The following is an 18683-nucleotide window of genomic DNA, read 5'->3' as shown; positions in this document are numbered from 1 at the left end:
ACTGGATTCAAACTTATTGATTTAGAGCTACTCTGCTAGGCTATAAAGTTTTCATGTTCTTGTGTTAGCTGTAGAAATACGGAATGCATGATTGTTGTTGGAGAAAGAAGAGTTGGAATAGCTTGTGATTTTCAATTAATTTGTAATTCGTGTGGCTATGAATATTCATTTTCCTTCTCCAGGAAAACTGGCACTGGTACCTATGAAAGCAAGTTTAGGTTAGCATATACTCTGAGATGCCTTGGACAGGGCAAGGAAAGAGGTAACTTATTGGGTGGTTTTCTGAAGATGCCCCACCTTGTGAAATGTTAGAAAAAATAAATAACGAAATGTCTGATACTGTGTGCGATACTGCTAAAGTTTCTATGAAGAAAGGAGTGAAGGAACTGGTGGAAATAAACCAAAAAGAAATAGATCCTGGGGTAGATATGCATGACAGTGTATCTCTTAAAAATTTTACTGACCTGTGTGTGTCTGTAGATGGGACCTGGATGAGAAGGGGTCACACATCTCTGTACGGTGTTATGTATACTAAATACCTAGGTGATGGGGACTCCTCTTCGTTCAGAGCTGTACAATACAACAATAGAAAATTTGGAATGTTTGGCCACATCCAAAAGAGACAGACAGCACACGGTAGGAACGGCAACCAAGTACAATAATTTTATACAACTGAAGATATTGTTTTTGTTGTTGTGGTCTTCAGTCCTGAGACTGGTTTGATGCAGCTCTCCATGCTAATCTATCCTGTGCAAGTTTCTTCATCTCCCAGTACCTACTGCAACCTACATCCTTCTGAATCTGCTTAGTGTATTCATCTCTTGGTCTCCCTCTACGATTTTTACCCTCCACGCTGCCCTCCAATGCTAAATTTGTGATCCCTTGATGCCTCAGAACATGTCCTACCAACCGGTCCCTTCTTCTAGTCATGTTGTGCCAGAAATTCCTCTTCTCCCCAATTCTATTCAATACCTACTCATTAGTTATGTGGTCTACCCATCTAATCTTCAGCATTCCTCTGTAGCACCACATTTCGAAAGCTTCTATTCTCTTCTTGTCCAAACTATTTATCGTCCATGTTTCACTTCCATACATGGCTACACTCCATACAAATACTTTCAGAAACGACTTCCTGACACTTAAATCTATACTCGATGTTAACAAATTTCTCTTCTTCAGAAACGCTTTCCTTGCCATTGCCAGTCTACATTTTACGAGGTGCATTCAGGTTCTAAGGCCTCCGATTTTTTTTTCTAATTAACTACTCACCCGAAATCGATGAAACTGGCGTTACTTCTCGACGTAATCGCCCTGCAGACGTACACATTTTTCACAACGCTGACGCCATGATTCCATGGCAGCGGCGAAGGCTTCTGTAGGAGTCTGTTTTGACCACTGGAAAATCGCTGAGGCAATAGCAGCACGGCTGGTGAATGTGCGGTCACGGAGAGTGTCTTTCATTGTTGGAAAAAGCCAAAAGTCACTAGGAGCCAGGTCAGGTGAGTAGGGAGCATGAGGAATCACTTCAAAGTTGTTATCACGAAGAAACTGTTGCATAACGTTAGCACGATGTGCGGGTGCGTTGTCTTGGTGAAACAGCACACGCGCAGCCCTTCCCGGACGTTTTTGTTGCAGTGCAGGAAGGAATTTGTTCTTCAAAACATTTTCGTAGGATGCACCTGTTACCGTAGTGCCCTTTGGAATGCAATGGGTAAGGATTACGCCCTCCCTGTCCCAGAACATGGACACCATCATTTTTTCAGCACTGGCGGTTACCCGAAATTTTTTTGGTGGCGGTGAATCTGTGTGCTTCCATTGAGCTGACTGGCGCTTTGTTTCTGGATTGAAAAATGGTATCCACGTCTCATCCATTGTCACAACTGACGAAAAGAAAGTCCCATTCATGCTGTCGTTGTGCGTCAACATTGCTTGGCAACATGCCACACGGGCAACCATGTGGTCATCCGTCAGCATTTGTGGCACCCACCTGGATGACACTTTTCGCATTTTCAGGTCGTCATGCAGGATTGTGTGCACAGAACCCACAGAAATGACAACTCTGGAGGCGATCTGTTCAACAGTCATTTGGCGATCCCCCAAAACAATTCTCTCCACTTTCTCAATCATGTCGTCAGACCAGCTTGTGTGAGCTCGAGGTTGTTTCAGTTTGTTGTCACACAATGTTCTGCCTTCATTAAACTGTCGCACCCATGAACGCACTTTCGACACATCCATTACTCCATCACCACATGTCTCCTTCAACTGTCGATGAATTTCAATTGGTTTCACACCACGCAAATTCAGAAAACGAATGATTGCACGCAGTTCAAATAAGGAAAACGTCACCATTTTAAGTATTTAAAACAGTTCTCATTCTCGCCACTGGCGGTAAAATTCCATCTGCCGTATGGTGCTGCCATCTCTGGGACATATTGACAATGAACGCGGCCTCATTTTAAAACAATGCGCATGTTTCTATCTCTTTCCGGTCCGAGAAAAAAAATCGGAGGCCTTACAACTTGAATGCACCTCGTATATCTTCTCTACTTCGACCATCATCAGTTATTTTGCTCCCCAAATAGCAAAATTCCGTTACTACTTTAAGTGTCTCATTCCCTAATCTAATTCCCTCAGCATCACCCGACTTAATTCGACTACATTCCATTATCCTCGTTTTGCTTTTGTTGATGTTCATCTTAAATCTTCCTTTCAAGACAATGTCCATTCTGTTCAACTGCTCTTCCAAGTCCTTTGCTGTCTCTGACAGAATTACAATGTCATCGGCGAACCTCAAAGTTTTTATTTCTTCTCCATGGATTTTAATACCTACTCCAAATTTTTCTTTTGTTTCCTTTACTGCTTGCTCAATATACAGATTGAATTACATTGGGGAGAGGCTACAACCCTGTCTCACTCCCTTCCCAACCACTGGCTTCTGTACAAATTTTAAATAGCCTTTCGCTTCCTGTATTTTACCCTTTAGAATTTGGAAGAGAGTACTCCAGTCAACATTGTCAAAAGCTTTCTCTAAGTCTACAAATGCTAGAAACGTAGGTTTGCTTTTCCTTAATCTTTCTTCTAAGATAAGTCGTAAGGTCAGTATTGCCTCACATGTTCCAATATTTCTACGGAATCCAAACTGATGTTCCCCGATGTCAGCTTCTGCCAGTTTTTCCATTCGTCTGTAAAGAGTTCGTGTTAGTATTTTGCAGCTGTGACTTATTAAACTGATAGTTCGGTAATTTTCACATCTGTCGACACCTGCTTTCTTTGTGATTGGAATTATTATATTCTTCTTGAAGTCTGAGGGTACTTCGCCTGTCTCATACACCTTCCTCACCAGATGGCAGAGTTTTGTCAGGACTGGCTCTCCCAAGGCAGTCAGTAGTTCTATTGGAATGTTGTCTACTCCCGGGGCCTTGTTTCGGCTCAGGTCTTTCAGTGTTCTGTCAAACTCTTCACGCAGTATCGTATCTCCCATTTCATCTTCATCTACATTCTCTTCCATTTCTATAATATTGTTCTCAAGTACATCGCCCTTGTATAGACCCTCTATATACTCCTTCCATCTTTCTGCTTTTCCTTCTTTGGTTAGAACTGGGTTTCTATCTGAGCTCTTGATATTCATACAAATGGTTCTCTTTTCTCCAAAGGTCTCTTTAATTTTCCTGTAGGCAGTATCTATCTTACCCCTAGTGAGATAAGCCTCTACATCCTTACATTTGTCCTCTAGCCATCCCTGCTTAGCCATTTTGCACTTCCTGTCGATCTCATTTTTGAGACGTTGGTATTCATTTTTGCCTGCTTCATTTACTACATTTTTATATTTTCTCCTTTCATTAATTAAATTCAATATTTCTTCTGTTACCCAAGGATTTCTACTAGCCCTCGTCTTTTTACATACTTCATCCTCTGCTGCCTTCACTACTTCATCCCTCAGAGCTACCCATTCTTCTTCTACTGTACTTCTTGCCCCCACTGCTGTCAATTGTTCCCTTATGCTCTCCCTGAAATTCTGTACAACCTCTGATTTAGTCAGCTTATCTTGGTCCCATCTCCTCAAATTCCCACCTTTTTGCAGTTTATTCAATTTTAATCTGCAGTTCATAACCAATAGATTGTGGTCAGAGTCCACATCTGCCTCTGGAAATGTCTTACAATTTAAAATCTGGTTCCTAAATCTCTGTCTTACCATTATATAATCTATCTGATACCTTCTAGTATCTCCAGGCTTCTTCCATATATACAACCTTCTTTATGATTCTTGAACCAAGTGTTAGCTATGATTAAGTTATGGTCTGTGCAAAATTCTACCAGACGGCTTCCTCTTTCATTTCTTAGTCCCAATCCATATTCACCTACTATGTTTCCTTCTCTCCCTTTTCCTACGCTCGAATTCCAGTCACCCATGACTATTAAATTTTCGTCTTCCTTCACTACCTGAATAATTTCTTTTATCTCATCATATATTTCATCAATTTCTTCATCGTCTGCAGAGCTAGTTGGCATATAAACTTGTACTACTGTAGTAGGCGTGGGCTTCGTGTCTATCTTGGCCACAATAATGCGTTCACTATGCTGCTTGTAGTAACTTACCCGCACGCCTATTTTTTATTCATTATTAAACCTACTCCTGCATTACCTCTATTTGATTTTGTATTTATAACCCTGTATTCACCTGACCAAAAGTCTTGTTCCTCCTGCCACCGAATTTCACTAATTCCCACTATATCTAACTTTAACCTATCCATTTCCCTTTTTAAATTTTCTAACCTACCTGCTCGATTAAGGGATCTGACATTCCACGCTCCGATCCGTAGAACGCCAGTATTCTTTCTCCTGATAACAACCTCCTCTTGAGTATTCCCCGCCCGGAGATCCGAATGGGGAACTATTTTACCTCCGGAATATTTTACCCAAGAGGACGCCATCATCATTTAACCATACAGTAAAGCTGCATGCCCTCGGGAAAAATTACGGCCCTAGTTTCCCCTTGCTTTCAGCCATTCGCAGTACCAGCACAGCAAGGCCGATTTGGTTATTGTTACAAGGGCAGATCAGTCAATCGTCCAGACTGTTGGCCCTGCAACTACTGAAAAGGCTGCTGCCCCTCTTCAGGGACCACACGTTTTTCTGGCCTCTCAACAGATACCCCTCCGTTGTGGTTGCACCTACGGTACGGCCATCTGTATCGCTGAAGCACGCAGGCCTCCCCACCAACGGCAAGGTCCATGGTTCATGGGGGGGACTTGAAGATGAGTTTTCAAAATCGCGAAACCGGTCGTGATCTGAATAATTAGTACGACTCGAGGGGATCTCTCTGAATTAACTGTCATGCCTGTCAGTTGTGAATACCCGACATACAAAATCTTCTACAACTTTGCCACAGGATGAAAATTCATTTTGAACCTGATCTATAGAGTGACCGTCTATTACAATTTTGAACATACTGGAAATTTCGCCATAAAGGCCATTACTTTCGTTTTTTGGCTGAAAGTATTAAATGCTAGTTTTCATATATTTGATTTGGGCAGCAAACAAAAAACGAAAGATTTTTTCTTGCATTTTAAAAATAACGTGGTCGTTTTCCTCACGTTTATGTGATCTAACTGTGTTATCTGATTATACAGCGTGTTACAAACGTATAGACAAATGACAAACTTTGAGGCTTTTGTAGAGGGTGCCTTGAGTAAAAAACTGACGGTAGAAACCAGTACCCATGAAAGTCATCCGCTGGTTACATGGGAAATCTCCTGTCTCTAGGTCACTCCTTTCGGCAGCAAACGTGAACTGACTTCGTCACCAGTGCGCTTAACAGTGTCTATAGTACTACAAGAGGCGTGGACGCGCTGGAGGCCATCTGACGTCAGTCTGCGGTACATCAGCGCTAAAACTCAAGTCCGATGCCGAAGGGGTAATCTAAAGGCAGGAGTTTTCCCATTTAACCAGTGGATGACGCTTACAGGCATGGATTTTTATCCACAGTTTGCTCCTGAAGGCACCGTCTGCAAACCCTCAAGCTATGCAGGCATTTGTTCGTAGCACCCTACACCCTGAATAAAATAATGTAGGTGAAAGGTTACTTCGTTGTCGTATTGTTCTGCTGACATACTGACGAAAAAAAATCGCAATGAGGAGTTGTGCGACATAAACAAAAGATGGCAGACGTGTTTCTACATCTGAAGGATGATGTCTATAAAACTTTCTCGCCAGTGGCATAAGAGTGGCGCTACTAGCGTCACAATGAGGATCCAAATCAGGTTTGCTATAAATACATGCTTTAACGGTCTTGAGCGTTAGTTACCTCTGATATTGGACACGGTGAGTTGATGTTAGTCGAGAATGCCTTTAAGGCGACAAAGAAGCTACACTACTGGCCATTAAAATTGCTACACCAAGAAGATGACGTGCTACAGACGCTAAATTTAACCGACAGGAAGCAGATGCTGTGATATGCAAATGATTAGCTTTTCAGAGCACTCACACTAGGTTGGCGCCGGTGGCGACACCTACAACGTGCTGACATGAGGAAAGTTTCCAACCGATTTCTCATACACAAACAGCAGTTGACCGGCGTTGCCTGGAGAAACGTTGTTGTGTTGCCTCGTGTAAGGAGGAGAAATGCGTACCATCACGTTTCTGACCTTGATAAAGGTCGGATTGTAGCCTATCGCGATTGCGGTTTATCGTATCGCGACAATGCTACTCGGATTGGTCGAGATCCAGTGACTGTTAGCAGAATATGGAATCGGTGGGTTCAGGAGGGTAATACGGAACGCCGTGCTGGGTCCCAACGGCCTCGTATCACTAGCAGTCGAGATGACAGGCATCTTATCCGCATGGCTGTAACGGATCGAGCAGCCACGTCTCGATCCCTGAGTCAACAGATGGGGACGTTTTCAAGACAACAACCATCTGCACGAACAGTTCGACGACGTTTGAACCAGCATGGACTATCAGCTCGGAGATCATGGCTGCGGTTACCCTTGACGCTGCATCACAGATAGGAGCTCCTGCGATGGTGTACTCAACAACGAACCTGGGTCCACGAATGGAAAAACATCATTTTTTCGGATGAATCCAGGTTCTGTTTACAGCATCATGAGGGTCGCATCCGTGTTTGGCGACATCGCGGTGAACGCACATTGGAAGCGTGTATTCGTCACAGCCATACTGGCGTATCACCCGGCGTGATGGTATGGGGTGCCATTAATTACACGTTTCGGTCACCTCTTGTTCGCATTGACGGCACTTTGAACAGTGGACGTTACATTTGAGATGTGTTACGACCCGTGGCTCTACCCTTCATTCGATCCCTGCGAAATCCTACATTTCAGCAGGATAATGCACGACCGCATGTTGCAGGTCCAGTACGAGCCTTTTGTGGATACAGAAAATGTTCGACTGCTGCCCTGGCCAACATATTCTCCTCATCTGTCCCCAATTGAAAAAGTCTGATCAGTGGTGGCCGAGCAACTAGCTCGTCACAATACGCCAGTCACTACTCTTGATGAACTGTGGTATCGTGTTGAAACTGCATGGGCAGGTGTACGTGTACATGCCATCCAAGCTCTGTTTGACTCAATATCCAGGCGTATCAAGGCCGTTACTACGGCCAGAAGTGGTTGTTCTGTGTACTGATTTCTCAGGGTCTATGCACCCAAATTGTGTGAAAATGTAATCACATGTCAGTTGTAGTATAATATATTTGTCCAATGAATACCCATTTATAATGTGCATTTCTTCTTGGTGTAGCAATTTTAATGGCCAGTAGTGTATTTCCATTTCAGAATAACTGAATAGAAGAATAAGATATGTTTGGCGGAGGGCTTTTAGATAAAACAGTAACTTATATTAAACTATGCTAGGTAATCTCTCAAAATACGGTATTTTATTTCAGTATCAATGTTTCAGTTAAAAATGTTAAATACTCTGAAATTAAATGAGTGCAAAAGTTACTACCATATTTTCAACATTAGCTGTACAATTACTTCACTTATTTATAAAAGTCATGGGCTACCTCTTAATATCCTGTCCGACCTCTTTTTGCCCGGCGCAGTGCAGTAAGTCGATGTGGCAGGGGCTCAACAAGTCGTTGGACGTCATCAGCAGAAATTTTGAGCCTGGCTGTTTCTATAGCCATCCATAGCTGCTGAAGTGTTGCCGGTGCGGCATTTTGTGCATGAACTGAGCTCTCGTTGTGCTCCATAAAATTTCGACGGGATTCATGTCGTGCTTCCGATATGTCCAGAAAGTTCTACAAAGCAATCGCGAACAATTGTGGCACGGTGACATGGAGCTTCGTCACACACAAAAATTCCATCGTTGCTTGGGATAATGAAGTCCGTGTATGTCTGAAAATTGTCTCCAAGTAGCCGAAAATTACTTTTTCCAATCAATGATCGGTCCACACCACACCACACCACAATGGAAACACCACCAGCTCGCAGAGTTCCTTGTGGACAACTTTGGTCCATGGCTATGTGCGCTCTGCATCACACTCGAACCCCACCATCGGCTCCTACCAACTGAAATCGGGACTCATCTGACCAGGCCACGGTTGTACAGTCATCTAGGGTCACGAGCCCATGAGAAGTGCTGTAGGCGGTGTCGTGCTGTTAGGAAAGGGATTCGCGTCGATCTCTGCTACTACAGCCCATTAACGGTAGATTTCGCCGCACTGTCCTAACGGATACATTCGTCGCATGTTCCACATTGACTTCTGCAGCTGTTTCAGGCAGTGTTGCTTGTCTGTTAGCACTGACAGGTGTACTCAAATGCAGATGCTCTCGGGAGTTAAGTGAAGGCCGTCGACCACTGCGTTTTCCCTGGTGAGGTGTCACATTTTTAATACTGTGGATCTCGGGATGCTGAATTCCCTAACGATTTCCATGGAATATCCCATGTGTCATCTACCATTCCGTTTTCAAAGTCTGTTAATTTACGTACTGCTGCCGTAATCACGTCGGAAACCTTGTCACATGAGTCACCCAAGTACAAATGACAGCTCCACCAATGCATTGCCCATTTGTAGCTTGTGAACACGTTACTACCGTTATCTGCATACGAGGGTTGGAACTTAAATAGTGGCACGATTTATTCACAACCGATACTAAGAGTTACGTGTTTGCACCTGTTACTGTCCTTCAGAGTAGTCACCAGCGTTGTGTAGAACCTGTTGCCAGCAACGGGGAAGGCGTACACTACTGGCCATTAAAACTGCTACACCAAGAAAAAATGCAGATGATAAACGGGTATTCATTGGACAAATATATTATACTAGAACTGACATGTGATTACATTTTCACGCTATTTGGGTGCATAGATCCTGAGAAATCAGTACCCAGAACAACCACCTCCTGCCGTAGTGACGGCCTTGATACGCCTGGGCATTGAGTGAAACAGAGCTTGGATGGCGGGTACAGCTAACCATGTAGCTTCAACGCGATACCACAGTTCATCAAGAGTAGTGACTGGCGTAATGTGACGAGCCAGTTGCTCGGCCACCACTGACCAGACGTTTTCAATTGTTGAGAGATCTGGATAATGTGCTGGCCAGGGCAGCAGTCGAACATTTTCTGCATCCTGAAAGGCCCGTACAGGACCTGCAACATGCGGTCGTGCATTATCCTGCTAAAATGTAGGGTTTCGCAGGGATCGAATGAAGTGTAGAGCCACGGGTCGTAACACATCTGAAATGTAGCGTCCACTGTTCAAAGTGCCGCCAATGCGAACAAGAGATGCCCGAGACGTGTAAGCAGTGGCACCCCCATACCATCACGCCGGGTGATACGCCAGTATGGCGATGATGAATACCCGCTTCCAATGTGCGTTTACCGCGATGTCGCCAAACACGCATGCGACCATCATGATGCTGTAAACAGAACCTGGATTCATACGAAAAAATGTCGTTTTGCCATTCGTGAACCCAGGTTCGTCGTTGAGTACACCATCGCAGGCGCTCCTGTCTGTGATGCAGCGGCGAGGGTAACCGCAGCCATGGTCTCTGAGCTGATAGTCCATGCTGCTGCAAACGTCGTCGAACTGTTAGTGCAGATGGCTGTTGTCTTGCAAACGTCCCCATCTGTTGACTCAGGGATTGAGAGGTGGCTCCACGATGCTTTACAGCTATGCGGATAAGGTGCCTGTCATCTCGACTGCTAGTGATGCGAGGCCGTTGGGATCCAGCACGGCGTTCCGTATTACCCTCCTGAACCCACCGATTCAATATTCTGCTAACAGTCACTGGATCTCGACCGACGCGAGTAGCAACGTCGCGATACTATAAAGCGCAATCGCGATAGGCTACAATCCGACCTTTATCAAAGTCGGAAACGCGATGGTACGCATTTCTCCTCCTTACACGTGGCATCACATAAACGTTTCACCAGGCAACGCCGGTCAACTGTTGTTTGTGATTGAGAAATCGATTGGAAACGTTCCTCATGTCAGCACGTTGTAGGTGTCGCCAATGACGCCAACCTTGTGTGAATGCTCTGAAAAGCTAGTCATTTGCATATCACATCATCTTCTTCCTGTCGGCTAAATTTCGAGTCTGTAACGCGTCATCTTCTTGGTGTAGCAATTTTAATGGCCAGTAGTGTAGTACACCGTTAGCAGAGCCTGTTCTGTTGATGGTACGAATGGAGCGGTCTACTGCCTGTCAAATCTATAGAACAGTTCTGAAGCGAATGCCATTTTGTTCTTGTAGTATAAAGGATTCATCTGTCTTTCTATCCAGTTGGTTCTAAATACTGCGTAGAATAAGAAGCCTTTAGAACTCCTATAGCTCCGATAGCTCGATTAACCAGATCAAACGTCTTCCAAGAGGGAACAGAAGGAGTTTTCCAAAAAAAAAGCCTACATCTTCAGATTTCAAAACCTGTGGCTTATTACTAACCGTCTTCGATCGTAGTAGAGTCCGTAGTGAGTGCGTCCAGAAGCGTGCTGTGCACATATTTGGTCACTTGTTGTGGATATGTTCACAAAATAAAGACGGTTTCTCTGTCTTGTGTTCACTGAATGGACGTACTACGAACTGTTACTCCGAGATGTAACCGTCACTGCTGAAATTTATCGCCATCAACTGAGATGTCTTGCAGCCGCAATCCTCGAACAACGAGAAAGACTGCGTGAAATGATGCTACTCCACGACAAGGCCTGCCCGTGTTCTGCTAGACTGAAAAAAAAAAAAAAGAAATTGAGCTGGGAAGTCATTCCACACCCACCTTATTCTCCTGATCTTGTGACCTCATGTTTTCACCTTTTCCACTCTATGTCGAACAACCTTCAAGGAACTTCCTTTCCGACTGAAAGTGCTCTCCGAAAATGACTCGACGAGTTCTTCGTCTCAAAACCATGTGCTTTCTACAGTCGTGGGATCGAAAAGCTACCCCAGCGTTGGCACAAGGCACACTGTTGTAACTAGTGAACTAAAATATATTATTCGTGACTAAAGTCTCTGTTATGTGTATCTATTGTGTTTAGTAAACGTATGGGAAAACATTACGAAATTATGTACCAACCTAATCCTGTATCCTGTATGACACAAAGTCATAATTATTTTTGCTGTGAATATGTACATGACCACAATGCAGATGTTTTCCACCAGCATTCATCGATCATAATAGCCCAACAAACGTCTGCACAGTGATCGTCGAATGTCTGATGCGTTGTAACGAAATTTAACTTCGGTTTCATGTTGCCACGAGTCACTTGTGCCACCTTGTAGTAAAGCACTTTGCAGAAGAAATAACTGGGGCGTCCTCAGCTGGTAACCTGAAAAGTAAAATAACTACATCTAGAGGGCAACTGGGAAGTAAATACAAAGATTTTGAAACAACCAACATAACATTTTAATTTCATAAAAAGAGTAACAGTTAATTCCATCATAACTGTAATTAAAATTTGCGTTTTGTATTGCTGTTAATTAGACAGGGCACTTTACTTAATTAGCGCCATGAGCACCGAACTCGTTAAGTAGCTTCACCCTTCAAATGAAAATAAACTTTGGCCGCGAGCTGTTCAGCTTCAGCATAAGTTCTGCAGGACTTTATTCCTGTTCCAGGGCATTCATTCTCGAGCTTTGGCTGGAAGTTAAGTAATCAGTTTTGTGGTAACTGTAGAAACAAAAAACCTCAACTTTTGTTCATATCCTCGTAGGTTCGCCAATATTGGAACTGAAGACTGAAAACGAAATTGATTCACAACTATGAACTGACATGAACTCGCGGTTCAGTTGGTATTTCGAGTATCCTCGTCATCCTGTATGACACAAAGTCATAACTATTTTTGCTGTGAATATGTACATGGCGACATTGCAGATGATTTCCACCAGCATTCGTCGATCATAATAGCCAACAAACGTCTGCACAGTGATCGCCGAATGTCTGATGCGTTGTAACGAATTTTAACTTCGGTTTCATGTTGCCACGAGTTACTTATGCCACCTTGCAGCAAAGCACTTTGTAGAAGAAATAACTGGGGCTTCCTCAGCTGGTAACCTGAAAAGTATTCTCAATCGGTACTTGGAAGATCAACTGTTCCACATAGTCTGAAACGCCTTCGTGAAAGACTTTTTTTGTCATTCTGGGTAGAAAATCGTGAAACGGATCGAGACACTAAAATAGAAGTTCAAAGTAAAGTTCAAATTTAGCCCACGCGCTATATTTTGTTTACATGGAGATACATTTTTGTAAACAGACAGGATTACGATGATACATTGACCAACGAACAAAAGAACGAGGTAGCGTTCATTCCATTCACTCAGTTCTGGAAGATTACGTGCATACATGCCTGTAACTCATATTACGTACCTTGTAACAGGTAATTTCTTCTGATTTGGTGTTTTTTATGAAAATCGGAAACGAAGAAAATGTGTATCGCATAGAAAGAATAACAACTGACGAAATTTACCGATCTCACGTACGCGATAGAGAATGCTGTCTGTGCGTCTCGTAATTTGGGGTTTTTCCGCACCGTTTTACATAGCTGACGTAAAAAAATAGACCATGTTTCTGAGCTTCTGATAATGAACTTCGTTGCAGTTGGAATTTCTGTTCCTAGTAAATTCTGAGAAAAACTGTAAATGTGGCTAGATGTTTACAATATTCCTTACCTAAGCCACTTCGTCCGTTATTAACACCTGATTTTCCGCTCATGAGGGACCAGTAATAACTTCATCTCTCACTGAATGAAGTCACTCAATACACTGTCATCTTTAATGTTGTTAATTATTCGATCATCCTTTGGTATAAATATTTCATAGCACAGTTTTACAGCTATTCTTTCCAAAGAATACGTATCTCTTCGTTGTCTATCAGTAACATTCCCTCTACATATTTAATTACTACAGATTTAGTTCTAGCTTTGCACTGAAGGACATTGATTTTCGTATAAATTAGATTTTTTTTGCTTTTCCCGATTTTCTGTTGCTTCTGCAGCATTACTTTTCACTCATTTATCTTTTTCTTCTCTGGGCTTGGTTGTTGTGTGATTTTTATTTCATCTTAAGTCACCTACATTGTTTTCCTATCTGAGAGTGCTCCTTTCCCAAGTTAGGAACAGTATTTCTTCTGCCACCCTAGGTTTACTGACTACGAGTTCCCTTTTTCCTAAAACCTCATATTTTACTTAAGCTATCTTCATCTTCACATAACTCCACTGTATTGTCTGGTCACTTCATTATGTATTCTTCCCAGCCGGCCGGTGTGGCCGTGCGGTTAAAGGCGCTTCAGTCTGGAACCGCGTGATCGCTACGGTCGCAGGTTCGAATCCTGCCTCGGGCATGGATGTGTGTGATGTCCTTAGGTTAGTTAGGTTTAATTAGTTCTAAGTTCTAGGCGACTGATGACCTCAGAAGTTAAGTCGCATAGTGCTCAGAGCCATTTGAACCATTTTTTGTATTCTTCCTGGTTGTTTCTTCAAAAGCCATCTGTGTTGATTCTTCTTTTGAGCCTTCTACTCTCCATTTATTTCTAACAAATCTCTTGGTTCTTTTAAATCTAAAGTTGCATTTGGCTAACTCAAATACATGGTCACTATCAGTGTCTGGACCTGGATAAGTTTGGTATGGTTTTATCTGACTCCTGTTCCGTTGCTTCACTAGTATGCAATCTAATAGCAATCATCTTTTGTTTGTCGCCTTCCATATGCATCTTCTTCTAAGAGTAACTTCAAATAATTTGTAATAACCATATCATTTTGACTGCAGAACTCTACCAAATATTCACCTCTCTCATTTGTTTCCCCCGAATTCAACATTTCTTACCGTTTTAATGCCTGTATGGGATTCCACTAACGCATTAAAATGGCTGATTATTTCGACAATTTCTTTTGTTTTACTCTGTTGTAATAGTTTATTATTATCTTCATACTCAGTACCACATCTTACTAGTCATGAGCCAAAGCTGGTAATCATATCTGAATTATTACCAAGTCTGCAAGTGTTCTATTTATTTTAACCATCATTAACCAGTCGCAGACATCGTAATCACTGGTCTTTCACTTCATTCAGTTTTCCCGCATTTTGTGTTCGTACATTTCATGTTTCCGTCCTCAGGCCGTTGTAGTGATATTTCGCTTGGTTATGACCTGAGAAGTCTTTACCTCGCCCGTCAGATCTTGAGTTAGGAGATCCATGATCAATACTTAATTCCTCGTTAAGTCAACTTCTAAGTTTGGATTCTATTTGGAATATCCTTAACGTAGTGGTTTGCCATTGTTTTCTTCATTCTGTGACGTTGATCAAGGTTCAATGGTTCATCCGCCTTTAGAGGAGATTTGTCACCCCAAGGACAAAAGAGTACCCTGGTCTAAGTTCGCTCGTCCACCCTCGGATAACGCTGCTGCCGAAATTGGGGGTCACTTATACAGGTGGCCAATCGGTCTTCTTTTAGTGGGATTTTACGACAGGCAGAGGTTACTGTGAGTGAATTGTCACCCGAAACCCACGCGGGTGACATACAAAGTGCTGAATGTGTATTGCCAGGTTTCCTATCAGCTGCATGTACAAAATCCACAACACTTTTGACCGATATTTTCTTGCGTCTGCTGCAATGGCATTCGAATTTTTCCAAGTGATTACGGATAAACTTTACTCCACATTATTGTCTCTAGACGTATGGACTCACGGTATGTTGACGACAAAAGTTCTGTTCTGTGCATCTGACGCTCATTCCATAGATATTCCCACTCAGCGATAAAAGCCTAAGATTGTAATGTGTTAGATTTTAAACAGCCCTGATATTCAAACTCAGAGTTGTAATCATAGTTATCCAAATTCTCAATATTGTAAAAATTTAAGTGGAACGGTACAACTTTGTTGCGTAGCAATGCACATCGACCGTATACAATTAGACGGGAGCTAACTTGATGTACATGCAGTGAGACATGACTTAACGTTGACAGATGTGCTCGTGTGATTTCGCCGGTATCTGCAGCTGAACTGAGCGAGAGAATATTACAGTCATTATTATAACTTAAATCAGTCCTTAATCAAACGAAAAATAGGATAAAATTTTGTACAACATTTTATAATGCGAGTAGCTAACGCCAGTAAGAATTTCAGGATCTTATCTAAAATACTTTTTAAGACACATAAAATTATATAAAACACCGACTTTATAACTTTTATTAATAACTTAACTTCCTGACAAGTTAGTTATGACGGGTAAAAGTCAGTGAAGAACGCTGACTTGATATACATCCTTCAATAACTTATTAAAACACATTCTTTGGAATACAATTTTACGTAATAATTTTGTGTTTTGCTGAAATTATGAATTCTGTTAAACAGTTATTATTTCATTTGTTCTGTTTCTAGAGCGAATGAGAGAATAAATGTTACTTATATGTGATGTATGAAGCAGTGTAATTGTAACGAAGTGTGTATGAACATGGGAATTTGCGTATGTGTTGCAATGATGAATCACTTACGGAGGGGAAAATTGCGTATTGTAAAGAATCTAGTTTACGATACTCTGGAATTTTCAAACTTATTTCAAATTTTTTTTCTGAAACATATTATGTGATAATTTTGTCTAAACTTCGGAACGAGACTGGCTCAGGGACGGAATAAACCGCGTTGGGTGGATCAATACTGAAAGCTGACTGACTGCGTTGGGATTCAGCCAACTAGCAGAAAGAGATTTGATGTGCCTTGGGACTGGGGGCTCTACTGCGAGCATGAGTCGAGATGTGTCAGTCGATCGTGTCGCCATGAACTTTATACAAATTTATTAATTCCGAGTAACCGCTAAATTTAGGATCTTGTGAGGTGTCAGAAAATTTACAAGTATAGACATAAATGACAATTACAGGAATTCTGATTTTTTTCTGTGCGAACTGTGATTTTATTTTCGAAGAACAAAATTCCAAGTGACGTGTCGTGCAATCCTAACCATTAGAACGGCGTTCATATTTTCGGTGTCACGTCAAGGTGGAAACCTTAGACTGGCTACTAAGAAGTGATTGCGCCGTAAGGATGAATGAATTAGTACAAACTGTGTTTGATTTCGTTGCTTTATATTGAAAACTACAAAACATTACGACTTTTGTGGCATATAATTGTACTGAAGGTGACAGTTTATAGTCAACGACCTTTGCTTACATAGTGACTTGGTTAGACTAGAAATTTCAGTTATTTTGCAGCGGATGGATTTTTTTACAATTTTCTAGTCGAGAAACATTCTACGTCGCGCCGGGGTAAGCGTGTATGTTCAGGAGTCACCAAAAGCGAGTGATTTTTTTACTGAAGGACAGGAAATCGTACCGCCACGACATTACCCGTGTTCTTCGTATGAAATATTAACAGTCAGTATTTTTCAGATTTCCTGTGTATTTTCCAACGCATCATGTACTTTTATTGTTTACTTGCTTCCAATGTATGTCGTTATCTGACATGAAATGTTAAATGTTGCGAGGAATAAAAATATTCAAAGTTAATGCAAAATGAATTCACAGTATCACAGGCCAAAGTCTAAAACCCTTCTCGGAAATAGGTTCCTGCTTACCAGTATTATTTCACACATTTCTGTTAAATTTTTCCAGGTTAATTTTCCTGGGAGTCTATTCCCTTGGAATGGTGCAGTAAATCAACTACATTACCTTTTTTATTGAGAAACATGTTTGGTAGTCTGTTATCTTTTTTAGGCCATGGTTGTTGGCCTTTATACCTGTAACAATGTTTTTCCTAAGTGACACTGAGTCCTTTGTTTACTGGATTCTTAGTGTCGGTGCTTTGAGCTGCAGAATATGTACATATAATGATAAGTGTTGCTTATCGAATTATCAAGAAGCAGTCAGCTCTATTTCCATTTTACCGATTTTCATCTGCAATTTAACACAGCTCCTGATGACGATGGCATAAAGTGATTTGATATTTTTCGGTTGATTCTGGAACGCTCCCAAATCCCAATAGACACATTTTTTGGTCCGTTGGACGTTGAGAATGACATTAAATCTGCCTCTTATTCACTGTGAACTTCAGAGAAAGGTTTGTGTTCCTGATATGGGGCCTAATCATCCTCACTCTTCCACTCAATATAACCGCTTCTTGTTCGATGCACATTCAGGACATCTAAATACTAGATTCCGCTCCAAATACGCAGTACGAGGTGATTAATAACAAGTCTGCTGACTCCATTAGGCATCAAGGAATCGAAGTTAAATTTATGCTTTGGAGTAAACATAGGCATTTTGGGCGTCTCTCCATCTTCATGTGTGAGCCTTATGTGCGTGGATAGCACATTTCATACTTTCATCTAGCAGATATTTCTAATTATAGTAATGAAGAGTACAACTGAGATGTTCAGCACTCATTATATCCGCCTAGTCATTACATAATTAGCTCAATGTTCGATATATAATTCAGATAGTTGTAGGGATGAATATTTCCTGCAACCCGAGGGAGATGATTGCTGTGCTCCATATTTACATTCAGTGTTTGGAAGTAAGGTATTTGGTGTTATTTATATTTACGGTAGTTATCAAATAAGCTATGTTCTTTATAATACAGTCGAAGTAGATGACTTCCGGGCCCCTGATTTTGATGGCTGTCCTGCATTCTGCCTCCATCCTGTGGAAGTTAGTTTGCTTGCTCGCAGAGAACATAATTTGGGATGCTCGGTGCTACCTCTATTGCGATAGTCATTAAGGTAATTCACTGCTCCAAATCACAAGTACTGTTAGTCATAATGACTCATACAGTTTGGAAATTATATGGCACTGCAAACAGTACTTAAGGTAGGGACAGCCATGAGAGTAATCGAATGAAGGTGGGTGCGTTTCTTATGGCTGTCCACTGGACTTCAAGTGTGGACAGTGTTGATAACCTGTTAGGGTATATACTGATTTTTGTCACGAACCTCAGAAAACTAGCATCAAGTGCATTTCGAAATTTTCCCGAAGTGTGCTACCGTGCGGGGAATTTTATGGCCCAGACATTAGTGATTAATAAATGTACATAATTATGTGTACGCATAGGGGATCTCACCTGTGCGGAGCACTTCAGCCATGGCTTCGCTTCTGCAGCATTGAGGCACGGGTTCTTCTCAATAGGAGGAAATTTAGCTGATGGAAACCTGTACTCAGGGATTTAATCGTACTGCAAACCGTTGCTTATTGGGACAATCGTTAGAGTAATTTCAGGGCCCAAAACCCCAGATATTTCTAGTCATATCGGG

The sequence above is a fragment of the Schistocerca americana genome, chromosome 8, assembly GCF_021461395.2.
Source record: "Schistocerca americana isolate TAMUIC-IGC-003095 chromosome 8, iqSchAmer2.1, whole genome shotgun sequence".
In the NCBI taxonomy this organism is placed as follows: Eukaryota; Metazoa; Arthropoda; class Insecta; order Orthoptera; family Acrididae; genus Schistocerca; species Schistocerca americana.
This window is presented reverse-complemented; position numbering follows the sequence as displayed.